We start from the raw sequence: 15596 nt of genomic DNA, 5'->3' as shown, positions 1-15596 counted from the left end.
GAGAACGCTGGCATAACACTGTGGTGGGTCTGATAAATGGACATGTATAAAGGGATGTGTAGAAGAAACCAGAGGTCAACAAGGACACTGTGAAACGAGCTCTGTGTACTACAGAGACACAGGTTATGCAGAATAAAGATCGCAGATAGCACTATGATTGAAAGGCATATTGATCCATATCAATAAGTACTTGATGTGCATTGGGTTTTGAGATGATGATTTTACAGTCTTTTACATACATCACATTGCGCTACATCACAATAAACACAAAGCACCACTGCAAAGCGCACTCTAAATCTCCAAGACACAAATTCCTGGGCTTGACACATTTACACTGACATTGAGCACATTGAGATGGGCTAAATACGCCCCTTTAAGTAATAAAGTGCCATGATCAATCACGCATCAGGGCCCTGTCACACCCCTCCTCTCTTCCTCATTCATCACCCAGACTAACTGTACTGTACAAGGCAAGCCTGTATCTGGGATAGCGTTCTAGCCGCCCCGAGAGGGAGACAGCTGGGTCAACCTACTCTACCTGTGGCCCTCCACAAAGAGTTCAGCTGGGAAGCTGCCATAATCTCTCTCTCACACACACACACACACACACACACACACACACACACACACACACACACACACACACACACACACACACACACACACACACACACACACACACACACACACACACACACACACACACACACACACACACACACACACACACACACACACACACACACACACACACACACAGGAAGAGGCAGAGCATGCATCCTTGCTGAACCCCAGTGTGTCAGGGACATAGTAAAATGGGTCAAGGTTTCCGGAATCTGTCTGTTCAACTCTCCTCAACTCATCTTCTATCTGTCCCTCTCAGGACCGTCACCATGTCCATCCAATGTGAGGGTTGATGCTATACAACTACAGCTCATGGGTATCAATGCTGCTCAAGAGGAGTCTGCATGGAGAAAAGACAAACGAGTAGAATTAGATAAGAAGGCGCTTATAAAATGCCAATTCACAGGATGGATTCTCTAGAGGCGGTTGGTTTCTAAGAAAAAGGTACTGTAGAGAGAGGAAAGGATCGGGGACCACCCCGGCGGGTCAGTGTGGATTCTGGGCAGAGTCTAGTGTGGCATCAGCTGGAGTTTTTGGGGTGTGATCCAGGTCTGAAATAACAGGCCCTGTCCTCCACAGGCCCATTAAGGGCAGGAAAAATAGACTCTTCTTCTCAGCAGTGGTTTGGACTGTGAAGAGGCGCAACAGAGGCTGAAGAAATTTGGCTTGTCACCGAAAACACTCATAAACTTTTACAGATGACCAATCGAGAGCATCCTGTCGGGTTGTATCACCGCCTGGTACAGCAACTGCTCCGCCCACCAACCTCTCCAGAGGGTGGTGCGGTCTGCACAACGCATCACCGGGGACAAACTACCTGCGCTCCAGGACACCTACAGCCCCCGATGTCACAGGAAGGTCAAAAAGATCATCAAGGACAACAACCACCCAACAGCCACTGCCTGTTCACCCCGCTATCATCCAGAAGGCGAGGTCAGTACAGGTGCATCAAAGCTGGGACCGAGAGACTGAAAAACAGCTTCTATCTCAAGGCCATCAGACTGTTAAATCAAATCAAATGTATTTGTCACATACACATGGTTAGCAGATGTTAATGTGAGTGTAGCAAAATGCTTGTGCTTCTAGTTCCGACCATGCAGTAATATCTAACAAGTAATATAATCTAACAATTTCACAACAACTACCTTATACACACGTGTCAAAAAATGAATACAAATATGTACATAAAAATATTGTGAATGAGTGATGGCCGAAAGGCATAGGCAAGATGCAGTAGATGGTATAGAGTCCAGTATATACATATGAGATGAGTAATGTAGGGTATGAAAACATTATATGAAGTGGCATTGTTTAAAGTGGCTAGTGCTACATTACATCAAGAGGCAAGATGCAGTAGATGGTATAGCGTACAGTATATGCATATGAGATGAGTAATGTAGGGTATAAGAACGTTATATAAAGTGGCATTAAATTGTTTAAACAGCCATCACTAACATTGAGTGGCTGCTGCCAACATACTGACTCAATCTCTATCTACTTTAATAATAAAAAATTGGATGTAATAAATGTATCACTAGTCACTTTAAACAATGCTACTTTACATAATGTTTACATACCCTACATTACTAATCTCATATGAATATACTGTACTCTATACCATCTACTACATCTTGCCTATGCCGTTCGGCCATCGCTCATCCATATATTTATACATACATATTCTTATTCATTCCTTTACACTTGTTTGTATAAGGTAGTTGTTGTGAAATTGTTAGATTACATTACTTGTTAGATATTACTGCACGGTCGGAACTAGAAGCACAAACAGTTCACTACACTTGCATTAACATCTGCTAACCAGGTGTATGTGACCAATACAATTTGATTTGATTTGATTGGATTTACCGGTGAAGAACCCGGGCCTCAGCATGAGAGAGGCAGACAGCTTCAGCCACGGTCGGAGATTCACTTCTCCAGCGCTGGAAAACAGCCCAGTCGGCTGAGGGCTCTGAAGGGGGTGAAGAGAGGCGAGGGAGGGTGGAGACGAGCAGCGATTGCCATCCATCACGGGCATCCCGCTGGGTCAGCAGCAGTACAAATGAAGAGAATAAGAGCACGCATGTAACCAACCGTCTGCTCAGGGACACTTCAATAAAGACGGCGGATTAAACATTCTACTGTGTTTCCAGTTGTGTGGAAGATCTGACTCTCAGAAACTCCTCAAAACGATCCGTCCTCCACAGCAGACCTGCCCCAAAATATCAGGGAGACTGGACAAAAAATGACATGTCAAGAGGGCCACAAATGTCCCAAAGAGGGTCTTGATGGGAAATACAGGGTAAAGAGTATTGAAGACACCCAAATTACAACTGACAATCACCTTTGTGCAAATATTATAAGGATGTTCTTCACAGAGAGAAATCTCAAGTAGGTATCCTTCAGTTTTGAGGAGAAAGGCCTTCTGTCAGATTTGACTAAATTACTTTCAGTGCAAAGATATTGACTCTTTATAATCTTGGCCATTCCAGTCTGGATGTGTTCTAAACAGCTGTGAACAACAGACTCTCCAGTGACAAGGCATTTTATTATGGCATTAGAGAGATCTGAACCCCCAGCTTTATACCATAGTGAAGGATCTGAACACCCAGCTTTATACCATAGTGAATGATCTGAACTCCCAGCTTTATACCATAGTGAAGGATCTGAACACCCAGCTTTATACCATAGTGAAGGATCTGAACTCCCAGCTTTATACCATAGTGATGGATCTGAACACCCAGCTTTATACCATAGTGAAGGATCTGAACTCCCAGCTTTATACCATAGTGAACAATCTGAACTCCCAGCTTTTTACCATAGTGAAGAATCTGAACTCCCAGCAACATACCTTAGTGAAGGATCTGAACTCCCAGCTTTATACCATAGTGAAGGATCTGAACTCCCAGCTTCATACCATAGTGAAGGATCTGAACACCCAGCTTTATACCATAGTGAATGATCTGAACTCCCAGCTTTATACCATAGTGAAGGATCTGAACACCCAGCTTCATACAATAGTGAAGGATCTGAACACCCAGCATTATGCCATAGTGAAGGATCTGAACACCCAGCTTTATACCATAGTGAAGGATCTGAACGCCCAGCTTCATACCATAGTGGAGGATCTGAACACCCAGCTTCATACCATAGTGAAGGATCTGAACACCCAGCTTTATACCATAGTGAACAATCTGAACTCCCAGCTTTTTACCATAGTGAAGAATCTGAACTCCCAGCAACATATCATAGTGAAGGATCTGAACACCCAGCTTTATACTATAGTGAAGGATCTGAACACCCAGCTTTATACCATAGTGAAGGATCTGAACACCCAGCTTTATACCATGGTGAAGGATCTGAACACCCAGCATTATACCATAGTGAAGGATCTGAACATCCAGCTTTATACCATAGTGAAGGATCTGAACACCCAGCTTCATACCATAGTGAAGGATCTGAACACCCAGCTGAAAACCATAGTGAAGGATCAATAACATTGCCAGAGGGGGTTTATGTTGCCGCTCTAAGCTAAAGTAGCTTCAGTCATATAGGATATCTGACATCCACACTGCACTACTGATATACTAACAGTAGAACTGTATATCATATCATGTAGGCTTTGGGGTGCAGGGAAAACCCCTCCCTCAATAAGGGATTCCCACTATTGTAAGAATAGCTACAGAATAAATAACATACAAACGATCTTCTAAAACAAATGAAATAAAAACTCATACAGCACAATGAAAATCCTAAACCATCTTTCATTGTGCCTGTGAAACATGCTGTGAGGAGATCTTCTCCCATGTTGGCTGCCATTGGCCCCAGCTGGGTGGGTGTGGGCAAGAAAAAGCTCCTGGCTTTCCCTCTCTGCCCCCTTTGCCTTCAGCCCCTCCCCTCGTCATGCCCCTCCCCCTGCACAGAGAATCCCACTCAGGATGGCTATCCAGCTGTTGACTTGGCAACTGCACCATGCCCCTCTCCACTGAGGGCATGGGATGATTGCTCACCATGCCTGGCAAAGACAGACCTGCGTGTGTGGTGGTGGTGGTGTGTGTGCATGCAGTCGCTCTGGGGGACAGGCTGATCACACCATGCACCCAGACCTCTCCGTCTTGCTCTTATATAAGTGTCTGTGTGTAACCAGAGTATCATTAGTAAGGTACAGAACAGGAGACACCTCAAGGGGACAGCAAGGCTTGTCATGTGCTGACAGAGATTATAATGGACAGAGTGGTAACAGCCAATGTTAAATGACTGGGCTATACTGAGCTGCACTGGGTTTGAAGTATCAAGCAGGAAGCCTACTTAGCAGTGGGCCCATTTCTCTCCTGGTAAATTGGCTCCTATTTTAGCATTCCCCCTCCGTCGTTGCCTCTCTCTGAGCACCTGAAATCAACAAAAACAACACTTAACGCTGCACTGGACCCACCACACCACCAGCACACTGAGACACTAACATACCAAAATGGAAAATGCCAATGGGAAAGAGAGAGATCTTAGTACAGAACAAACATGGTCTAATTCAACGTTAAGGCTGTAAAAAAAAAATGTTTCCTAAAATACTAGGAGTTATGACTAAGTGGGTTTTGGTATATATTTTGGGGAATTGATGAAATCTTAGCAGCTGGGAACTAGGAATACACGTTGTCAAATATATACATTTTGTAATTACAGTTTTACTTCCTCAATTAGCATTGAATGAAAATGTGTTTTTTTTTAATGAGCAACATAATGTGTTGAAATAAAGAGTGCTGCCAAGTGTTTAATGCACGCATACAATCCTAGAAAGAGCCCATTGAGGAACATGACACAGCACGAATAATAAAAGATAAGACTATAATTTTCCTGAAGCGGTTTCTGACCCTATTCCAGGCCTGGGCTAATACATCCCTTAGACATATGGAGGTCTCCCAAAGGGGAATTAGGAATAAAGACTATATCTCAAGGAGGATTCACAAAGGTCAAACTAAAGGCAAGCAAACAGAACAACAGCACGTCTCGAGATCATTTCAATTTGTCAAGAGAAAAACAGTGAATAAAAAACTCCATTGTAAAGAGTTCAGTTGAGTGGTAGCCTATTGTAGGGCTCAGGGACAGCTGTATACAGTTTGAGCTATTGATGTAGGATCTTCATTTGACCAATAGTGTCTTGGCAAAATAATCCTGCAGCAACAGGATTTGAACTTTTAGTCCATAATATTGCTTGATCGTTGCTTTGGCTATTAGCCGGACAAAAGTAGGCTACATGAAAAGTCAAATACTGTTAATATAACCAGATGTTAGTGCGCGTTTTCAGTGATTTTTTGTAAATCACAAAGCTCATCTGCGTTTCTTGTGGTGTAGGAAAATTCTCACAAACAAATGAGTGATCAAATTAAGATCTACATTTGTACTTTGTTCCTTAAGTGGAAGCTTTTATTCTGTGACAGTGGCGTGTATTCATGGATGCCAAGGGAAGCCAGGCTTCCCCCAAAAATGTAAAAAAATAATAATTTTAAAACATAAAATAATTTATAACTCTGTCTCATAATTTTCCTTCAATTCGCAAGAGGCTGAGAATGTATCTCACAGGAGAAATCCTCAGAGGGATGCCCCTCTGTCTCTTGTAGACCATCTATCTGATACTGTCTCGTTCAAACAAGTATGACATTGTTGCTGCCCGTAACATTGAATGCAAGGGAAGCCAGTGGGCAATTGGCCTCCCTTGACAAAAAAAAGTATACAAAATTTGCCAATCATCATTGAGCTAAACTGAGCGAGCTCAACTGTGAATGGTCCTGGCAAAAAAAATAAAAGTGTCAAGGGAAGCCAGCTTCGATTTGGCATCTCTCCTATCAAATCGCTTTGAGAGCATTAACGTAGGACCATGCCCCAGGAATACCTGACATGAATACCTGACATGATGACTCCTTGCTGTCCCCAGTCCACCTGACTGTGCTGCTGCTCCAGTTTCAACTGTTCTGCCTTATTATTATTCGACCATGCTGGTCATTTATGAACATTTGAACATCTTGACCATGTTCTGTTATAATCTCCACCCGGCACAGCCAGAAGAGGTCTGGCCACCCCACATAGCCTGGTTCCACTCTAGGTTTCTTCCTAGGTTTTGGCCTTTCTAGGGAGTTTTTCCTAGCCACCGTGCTTCTACACCTGCATTGCTTGCTGTTTGGGGTTTTAGGCTGGGTTTCTGTACAGCACTTTGAGATATCAGCTGATGTACGAAGGGCTATATAAATAAATTTGATTTGAAATTTGATTTGATTAACAGAAACAACTAGAATTATTCAATCTCATTGTGTTGTTCTCAGGTGTCTACCTAGCTAGCTAGCTAGGTACAATTGGCCCTTTCCTAAATTAGCCATGGATGGAGATACGGATTTGGGCTTTTACTTAATTCTCCATACTGGCCAATGATTATAACGGCGATTCTGATCCAACCATTCATTCATACATTGTGGCCCTAGCCTGAGAGGATGGAAGTTCAATATAAACAGTAGCGAAATGTAGAAGGCTAATGGTAACTAGCTAACGTTGCCCATGAATGGAAGTTAGGCTAGCGAGCAAGCATTTTAGACAGGTAGCCTGGGACAACAAAAAATAAAAGTGTGTACTGTATGACAGAGTGATAGACTGTTTCGTCAACATGAAAGAGGAGAGGATGGCATTGCCATTTCTCTACAAGTAAGGTGAGTCAACATGTTTTTCTACTTGCACGAACGCGCACGCAGATAGAAATCAGAACCATGGACCGCCACATCATATTTAGCTTACGTTTATTGGACTAAAGACTTTTGGGTATCTTTGAGTTGTCACTGTATTAGACTAAGCATACAGTAGGTGATGAGATGGTGTTGAAATGTGGACGATGAAATGTTTTCTTTGTGACTTGCAGTAACTGTGGTTCTAAATCAATAGTTGTTTAGTAGTACGAAAATGCAAGAAACATTAACTTGTAGGTCATGTAACTGTCTGTTACATGCAGTATGCACTGGGGGGGTCTTGGCTTCTGCAGTGATTTTACCCAAGCACCGCTACTGTTCTGTGGAGACCAAATTGATGAGAGGAAACTCATGGACAGGCTGCAGATGAACAACCATTATGAGAAATGAAAACAAGCTAACAATTCAAATGAATGCTATTTGAATGAACTCAATCAGTCTGTTGGACTCTTGGGAAATACTGTATGTAGATTATACATTAACATGTTGACATGTTTAGCATATCTGCAACTGCTGCAGTTGGGACACTGTTCGAATGTCTAATGGGACCGACATACAGATGTAGGAACTTAATTTAACCTATATTGTCACAGCAAAATATTCCTGCAGCAAAAATATTTTAATGTTTAGTCCATAGTGTTGCTTGATCAGTGGTTAGGCTATTAGCTGGCCAAAAGTAGGCTACATGAAAAGTGCAATACTGTTAATATAACCGTGTGTTTGTGTGGGTTTTCAGTGAATTATTGTAAATCACAAAGCACATCTGCAGGAAAATTCTCAGCAACAAAAGAGTGATCAAATTAAGATCCTACATCTGAAGGCAGATAAATGATAGAAATCAGTGCAAGTGTACAAACTGTGACGTAAATGAGAAGACAGACAATTACACTGGACAAAAATATGAAAGATTTTACTGAGTTACAGTTCTTATAAAGGAAATCAGTCAATTGAAATACATTAATTAGGCCCTAATCTATGGATTTCACGACTGGGTATACAGATTTGGATCTGTTGGTCACAGATACCTTAAAATAAAGATATGGGCGTGGATCAGAAAACCAGTCCGTATCTGGGGTGACCACCATTTGCCTCATGCAGCGTGACACATCTCCTTCACATATAGTTGATAAGGCTGTTGATTATGGCCTGTGTTATGTTGTCCCACTCCTCTTCAATGGCTGTGTGAAGTTGCTGGATATTGTCGGGAACTGCAGCACGCTGTTGTACACGACAATCCAGGGCATCCCAAACATGTTCAATGGGTGACATGTCTTGTGAGTCTGCAGGCAATGGAAGAACTAGGACATTTTCAGCTTCCAGTAATTGTTTACAGATCCTTGAGACATGGGGCCACGCGTTATCATGCTGAAACATGAGGTGATGGCGACGGATGAATGGCGTGACAATTGGCCTCAGGATCTCCTCATCGTATCTCTGTATATTCAAATTGCCATCGATAAAATGCAATTGTGTTAGTTGTCCGTTGTTTGTGTCTGCCCATACCAAAACCCCACCACCACTATAGAGCACTCTGTTCACAACGTTGACATCAACAAACCACACGCCCTCACAACACGCCATACATGCTGTTTGCCATCTGCCCGGGACAGTTGAAACCGGGATTCATCCGTGAAGAGCACATGTCTCTAGCGTGCCATTGGCCATTGAAGGTGAGCAGTTTCCCACTGAGGTCGGTTACGACGCTGAACTGCAGTCAGGTCAGGACCCTGGTGAGGACAACTAGCACGCAGATGAGCTTCTCTGAGATGGTTTCTGACAGTTTGTGCTGAAATTCTTTGGTTGTGCAAACCCACAGTTTATCAGCTGTCCGGGTCTCTGGTCTCAGACAATCCCGCAGGTGAAGAAGCCGGATGTAGAGGTCCTGGGTTGGCGTGGTTACACATGGTCTGTAGATGTGAGGCCGGTTGGACGTACTTCTAAATTCTCTAAAACGATGTTGGAGGCAGCTTAGTTTAGAGAAATTAACATTCAAACCTCTGGCAACAGCTTTGGTCAACATTCCTGCAGTCAAGCATTCCAATTCCACACTCCCTAAAAACGTGAGACATCTGTGGCATTATGTTGTGAACAAAACTGCACATTTTAGAATGGCCTTTTACTGTTCCCAGAATAAGGAACACCTGTGTAATGATCATGCTGTTTAATCAGCTTCTTGATATGCCACACCTGTCAGGTGGATGGATTATCTTGGTAATAGAGAAATTATCACTAACAGGGATGTAAACAAATGTGTGGACACAATTTGAGAGAAAAGCTTTTTGTGCGAATGCAACATTTATGGGATCTTTTATTTCAGCTCATGAAACATGGGACCAACTCTTCACATGTTGCGTTTATATTTTTGTTCAGTATACATTCATAATGCATTATGAGTCTAAATCTTCATGATTTCTTCCATGTCGATTATGACAGCAATGTATATTTAAAATAAATGATTGCGGGCAACGCAATCAGAAGCATAATGAAAATGATGAATTATTGATGTGTTCATTACTCATAATATGCATGCAAGGCGCTCCAATGAAGTCCATTTTCCTTGGGATGAGCATTTTTCTATTGTTTCTTGTCCAGAATTTGATTGATTTATTAATGAGTCTATTTATTGTTTGGCGAGATACAGTAAACCAATTGTATTGTTGCGGGCTTGGAATGTTCAGCTGTACCTGCCACGGTTGGCTTGGCCCATCTGTCTGGGAGCTGAACTGATTTAATTATAGTTTGGCTGTGTGGTCCGTTATCTACTCCTACTAATTTGAGGGAATAAATACACTACCGTTTAAAAGTTAGAGGTCACTTAGAAATGTCCTTGTTTTTGAAAGAGAAGCACATTTTTTGTCCATTAAAATAACATCAAATTGATCAGAAATAAAGTGTAGACTTTGTTAATGTGGTAAATGACTACTGTAGCTGGAAACGGCTGATTTTTAATGGAATATCTACATAGGCGTACAGAGGCCCATTATCAGCAACCATCACTCCTGTGTTCCAGTCGCCTCTTCACTGTTGACATTGAGACTGGTGTTTTGAGGGTACTATTTCATGAAGCTGCCAGTTGAGGACTTGTGAGGCGTCTGCTTCTCAAACTAGACACTCTAATGTACAGTGCCTTGCGAAAGTATTCGGCCCCCTTGAACTTTGCGACCTTTTGCCACATTTCAGGCTTCAAACATAAAGATATAAAACTGTATTTTTTTGTGAAGAATCAACAACAAGTGGGACACAATCATGAAGTGGAACGACATTTATTGGATATTTCAAACTTTTTTAACAAATCAAAAACTGAAAAATTGGGCGTGCAAAATTATTCAGCCCCTTTAATTTCAGTGCAGCAAACTCTCTCCAGAAATTCAGTGAGGATCTCTGAATGATCCAATGTTGACCTAAATGACTAATGAGGATAAATACAATCCACCTGTGTGTAATCAAGTCTCTGTATAAATGCACCTGCACTGTGATAGTCTTAGAGGTCCTTTAAAAGCGCAGAGAGCATCTTGAAGAACAAGGAACACACCAGGCAGGTCCGAGATACTGTTGTGAAGAAGTTTAAAGCCGGATTTGGATACAAAAAGATTTCCCAAGCTTTAAACATCCCAAGGAGCACTGTGCAAGCGATACTATTGAAATGGAAGGAGTATCAGACCACTGCAAATCTACCAAGACCTGGCCGTCCCTCTAAACTTTCAGCTCATACAAGGAGAAGACTGATCAGAGATGCAGCCAAGAGGCCCATGATCACTCTGGATGAACTGCAGAGATCTACAGCTGAGGTGGGAGACGCTGACCATAGGACAACAATCAGTCGTATATTGCACAAATCTGGCCTTTATGGAAGAGTGGCAAGAAGAAAGACATTTCTTAAAGATATCCATAAAAAGTGTTGTTTAAAGTTTGCCACAGGCCACCTGGCAGACACACCAAACATGTGGAAGAAGATGCTCTGGTCAGATGAAACCAAAATTGAACTTTTTGGCAACAATGCAAAACATTATGTTTGGCGTGAAAGCAACACAGCTGAACACACCATCCCCACTGTCAAACATGGTGGTGGCAGCATCATGGTTTGGGCCTGCTTTTCTTCAGCAGGGACAGGGAAGATGGTTAAAATTGATGGGAAGATGGATGGAGCCAAATACAGGACCATTCTGGAAGAAAACCTGATGGAGTCTGCAAAAGACCTGAGACTGGGACGGAGATTTGTCTTCCAACAAGACAATGATCCAAAACATAAAGCAAAATCTACAATGGAATGGTTCAAAAATAAACATATCCAGGTGTTAGAATGGCCAAGTCAAAGTCCAGACCTGAATCCAATCGAGAATCTGTGGAAAGAACTGAAAACTGCTGTTCACAAATGCTCTCCATCCAAACTCACTGAGCTCGAGCTGTTTTGCAAGGAGGAATGGGAAAAAAATTCAGTCTCTCGATGTGCAAAACTGATAGAGACATACCCCAAGCGACTTACAGCTGTAATCGCAGCAAAAGGTGGCGCTACAAAGTATTAACTTAAAGGGGCTGAATAATTTTGCACGCCCAATTTTTCAGTTTTTGATTTGTTAAAAAAGTTTGAAATATCCAATAAATGTCGTTCCACTTCATGATTGTGTCCCACTTGTTGTTGATTCTTCACAAAAAAATACAGTTTTATATCTTTATGTTTGAAGCCTGAAATGTGGCAAAAGGTCGCAAAGTTCAAGGGGGCCGAATACTTTCGCAAGGCACTGTACTTGTCTTCTTGCTCAGTTGTGCACCAGGGCCTCCCACTCATCTTTCTATTCTGGTTAGAGCCCGTTTGCACCCACAAATGCTGATGCTCCAGATACTCAGCTAGTCTAAAGAAGGCCAGTTTTATTTCTTCTTTAATCAGAACAACAGTTTTCAGCTGTGCTAACATAATTGCAAAAGGGTTTTCTAATGATCAATTAGCCTTTTAAAATAAAAAAACTTGGATTAGCTAACACAACGTGCCATTGGAAAGCAGGAGTGATGGTTGCTGATAATGGGCCTCTGTACACCTATGTAAATATTCCTTTAAAAATCAGCCGTTTCCAGCTACAATATTCATTTACAACACGAACAATGTCTAAACTGTATTTCTGATTAATTTGATGTTATTTTAATGGACAAAAATGTGATTTTCTTTCAAAAACAAATTTCTAAGTGACCCCAAACTTTTGAACAGTAGTGTACATTTGAGTGACTCTCAACTAACGTCCAATGAATTAGATATCTTTACGATAGAATCATATGTAACTAAGGCATACCCAATGACCAGAGTGACCCATTTATTATGCAAAAGGTTCAAGAATTATAGGATGAAAGGGGTGTGTGATTCCAGACCTTCAAGATTTGCTCCATTAGTCATTCATTATAATGCTGGTATACATGTACTAGATATGGCACTGAACAACCCAAGCTCTCCCTAACAGTGTCAACGAAACAAGTAGAGTAACAGCCAGCCAGCCTGTTATATGTGAAGTGAGACCTACAAGAACAACAAGGCCACGTGCAAAAGATCCAGGGGAGCAGGAGGACAAGACAGCGAATCACAGCCAATCTCCTTCCAAGTGTGGCTGGGTAATATGTGCTCAGCTCCACAGCAAGGCTCTCTGGGAGCTGCAGCTCAGCTGGCTCTGTAGCAGCCGCAGGCATAGGAACACACAGTCAACACAGTCCAGTGGATATACACTACCCCGGCAGGGGGAAAGGACAGGCCCCAAGACTGCTGCTCCGCTACGCTCCGTCTCCCCAGACACCCTGCCTGCAGACCTGACGGTGTGTTTGTGTGTGTCAGGAGTGTGGCTGTGTGTGTGTCAGGAGTGTGGCTGTGTGTGTGTGTGTGTGTGTGTGTGTGTGTCTGCCCCTTGGGGGTCTCTGATTCAAACAGTGGCTCTTATTTTAGTTTCTTCTTGTTTCTCAGTGGGAGTTGTTTCATTGAGCTGTATCTTATGGACTAAGGGAATCAATATCATTATGCTACAGTACAGAGCTACTGATGTAGATAGAGTTCAGATGCTGGAGGGGCCTCTTAGTCACACACAGGGCTTTAAATGTCATTATTTAGTGCAAAGTATATAGGCTCCTTATCGAAAGGGACCCATAAAATCAGATTAGTAATGATGTCAACAGCAAATTGTTGGAATACAAACCTCAAAAAACGTTTTTAAAACGTTCAGAATGTGACTAATTTCATTTTGTAAATCATCAAAGACGATTTTCTTAATCCCTTATGGAAATATAAAGCAATTCCACCTAAATGTTACATGAAAACTGAGAACTGACTGTGAAAAGAGCCTCAACAATGGAAGAATACAGTGCTGTAAAGTACTTAAGTAAAAAGACTTTGGTTTAAAGTACTGCTTAAGTCGTTTTTTGAGGTGTCTGTACTTTACTATTTATATTTTTGACTACTTTTACTTCACTACGTTCCTTAAGAAAATATTGTACTTTTTACTCCATATATTTTCCTTGACACCCAAAAGTACTTGTTACATTTTGAATACTTAGCAGGACAGGAAATAGTCAAATTCACACACTTATCAACCAAACATCCCTGGTCATCTCTACTGCATCTGATCTGGCGGACTCACTAAACACAAATGCTTTGTTTGTAAATGAGTGCTGGAGTGTTCCCCTGGCTTTCCGTAAATAAAAAACCAAGAGAATGGTGCCATCTGGTTTGCTTAATATAAGGAATTTGAAATTATTTTTACTTTTACTTTTGATACTTAAGTATATTTTAAACCAAATACTTATCGACTTTTACTCAGTAGAATTTTACTGGGTGACTTTTGCTTTAACTTGAGTCATTTTCTATTAAGGTATCTTTACTTTTACTCAAGTATGACAGTTGGGTACTTTTTCTACCACTGGAAGGATTTAACACATATATGTAACGGATGTGAAACGGCTAGCTTAGTTAGCGTGGGCGCTAAATAGCGATTCAATCAGTGACGTCACTTGCTCTGAGACCTTGAAGTAGTAGTTCCCCTTGCTCTGCAAGGGCCGCGGCTTTTGTGGAGCGATGGGTAACGACGCTTCGAGGGTGACTGTTGATGTATGCAGAAGGTCCCTGGTTCGCGCCCGGGTATGGGCGAGGGGACGGTCTAAATTTGTACTGTTACATTGGTGCCGTGACCCGGATTACTGGTTGCTGCGGAAAAAGGAGGAAGGTCAAAAGGGGGGTGAGTGTAACGGATGTGAAACGGCTAGCTTAGTTAGCGTGGGCGCTAAATAGCGTTTCAATCAGTGACGTCACTTGCTCTGAGACCTTGAAGTAGTAGTTCCCCTTGCTCTGCAAGGGCCGCGGCTTTTGTGGAGCGATGGGTAACGATGCTTCGAGGGTGACTGTTGATGTGTGCAGAAGGTCCCTGGTTTGCGCCCGGGTATGGGCGAGGGGACGGTCTAAATTTGTACTGTTACATATAGCTAAACAGCAAATAAGGAGGTATTTCTTCCCTGTACAGGTCAAATACCTGTCTGCTCATGTGGGCTTGCTCCTTGTCTCTTTGTCGCTCTCATTCTGCACCATCCGTCGCCCTGGGAGATGAGGTAGTCTAGGTAAACGCTCACCTCCCTCCCTCCAATTCCACAGTGCCTGGTTCAACAGGTTCACGTTGCACATCAAAAGCGGCAGGTAGCCTAGCTGTTAAGAGCGTTGGGCAAGTAACTGAAATGTTGCTGGTTCCTATCCCTGAGCTGACTAGGTGAAAAATCTGTCTGTGCCTTTGAGCAAGGCACTTAACCCTAATTGCTCCTGTAAGTCCCTCTGGATAAGAGCATCTGCTAAAACAAAACATCACAATAATTAATTCTACGGCTACACCAAATGCTCCCTTAGATCATTCTGGTCATATTCATGATGCACTACAATCATTATTTGTATTGAATACTTTATAGTACAAATGTTTCTTACCACTGCAATATAACTTCATGTGAAAATCTGGAATACTTTGAAATGTCAAAGCCCTGCATAAACATTCTATTTCTAATATTGTTGAGTCATTTCACGTCGTATAACCTTGTCAGTGTAATACATCTGTCTTTGCAAGTGATGATCCGTATAAACGGTTATATAAGAAACCAAATGCAAAGTAGCCTATTCAACAACATCTGAATCCAGCAGAGTGAGGCTTTGAGGTGTGCTGCACAGCAACCGAACTGTTCTCAGAAAACAGAAACAGATGGCCTGTCAGTCCTGACCTGAATGCTAAAGGCAGCCCCCAGTGCCTGGCC

Source organism: Oncorhynchus mykiss, chromosome 21, assembly GCF_057628025.1.
Source record: "Oncorhynchus mykiss isolate SJ-2025 chromosome 21, ASM5762802v1, whole genome shotgun sequence".
Classification (NCBI taxonomy): Eukaryota; Metazoa; Chordata; class Actinopteri; order Salmoniformes; family Salmonidae; genus Oncorhynchus; species Oncorhynchus mykiss.
The sequence above is the reverse complement of the archived record's forward strand: the minus strand, read 5'-3'. Positions refer to the sequence as shown.